Below are 1,296 nucleotides of genomic sequence, written 5' to 3' on the forward strand. Positions count from 1 at the left end.
CTAGATAAAAATTTAAATACAGTTAAATATTTAACATACTTAAATATTTTGAATATTTGAATTTCCTTAAAACATTATTTTAAGGTCTGAAATCTGCAACTTAACTGACATTTACCTTGGGTTGGGGATGAGAAGTGATGGAGGGCCTGATCTAGGTTTTACTTCTTATTAATACAACCTTGTCTATAAAGGAATACGGCTCCATGGAAAAGTGATGTCAACTATTAATTGGTTTATTGACTCGGCTATATTTGCTTTATTTTCTCATGGCTTAAATATTTCATAACAAAAAGATTTTTAAATGCTGTCCTTGTAATTCTAACGTTTTAGTGCCATTTAATTCACGAACACCTGAGATGTAACTAAGGGGGTCATTAGGTTCTTGAAGGGAGAAATAGTTTTTGTTCCGTTTTTTTTTTTTAGTCTTGACGCATTTTGATGAAAAAAATGTCCTTACTATGACCTCCTGTTTCCATGAGATAGAGAGCAGGTCTTTAGTCTTTGGAAGCAGAGGAGCCCGAACTTAGATGGTAGAATACGTTGAGTACACGTGTCATACGAGAGCAAAAGCCTACCGTGGAAAAACCAGTCAGGAGGGCAGTGTTGCAAAGTCCAATCAAAGGAAACCCCTCCCTCAATCTGAGAAGTTGTGCTGTGAAAGGAATGGACGTTCAGACACTAAAAAGGAAACTGAAGACTCCTGGTCTCGAGGTGGGCCCTCTAATGTGTCCACGGTGTGAGAGTAACCATGAAATCGAGACAGCAATGGGTCAGGCAAGGAGCGGATGGTCTCCTTGGGTCCTCTGACAGACAATACTTTGGCCACCTTGAAAACGGGTAGGCCTGGAGGTGAAATGGACAGCCACACTCAAAAGGAAAACTAAATATTCCTCCTCGGATCCAACCCCCCCACAAAACCCACTCTTAACCATAATGAATATATAAAGAATCATCAGACACTCTGGAATACTCAACAGGCACCCTCCCTCCTCCTCCCTCCTACTCGCTCCTCTAAATAAGAAGGTACGCACAGATACAGTGAGCTTTTTGGAGACGTTGGAGAACTCTCAAGATGCTTTATTTTCTGACACGCATGCTTTCAACCTATTTGGAAAACGTTCTACTTAGAGCAATGTTTCTCACCCTTAAATTCACCAAATAATTTTTAATAAAATAAAAGCTACTAAGTATATTGTGCTTGCTGTGGCAGCACAAATACTAAAATTGGAACAATACAGCAAGATTAGCATGGCCTCTGCACAGGGGGACACACAAAAAGCTACTTAGTACAGGGGT

The 1,296-nt window shown here is 39.9% G+C and overlaps 1 non-coding gene across 1 annotated transcript; it reads left to right on the forward strand.

The window, feature by feature from the left end:
- The first annotated feature begins 1,194 nt into the window (after positions 1–1,194).
- On the forward strand, positions 1,195–1,296 carry LOC121036553 (U6 spliceosomal RNA). The gene has a single exon (XR_005793385.1). It is a non-coding gene; the product is annotated as a U6 spliceosomal RNA (small nuclear RNA).

The sequence above is a fragment of the Herpailurus yagouaroundi genome, unplaced genomic scaffold (genome assembly GCF_014898765.1).
Source record: "Herpailurus yagouaroundi ecotype Mexico unplaced genomic scaffold, PumYag 162, whole genome shotgun sequence".
NCBI classification, from domain to species: domain Eukaryota; kingdom Metazoa; phylum Chordata; class Mammalia; order Carnivora; family Felidae; genus Herpailurus; species Herpailurus yagouaroundi.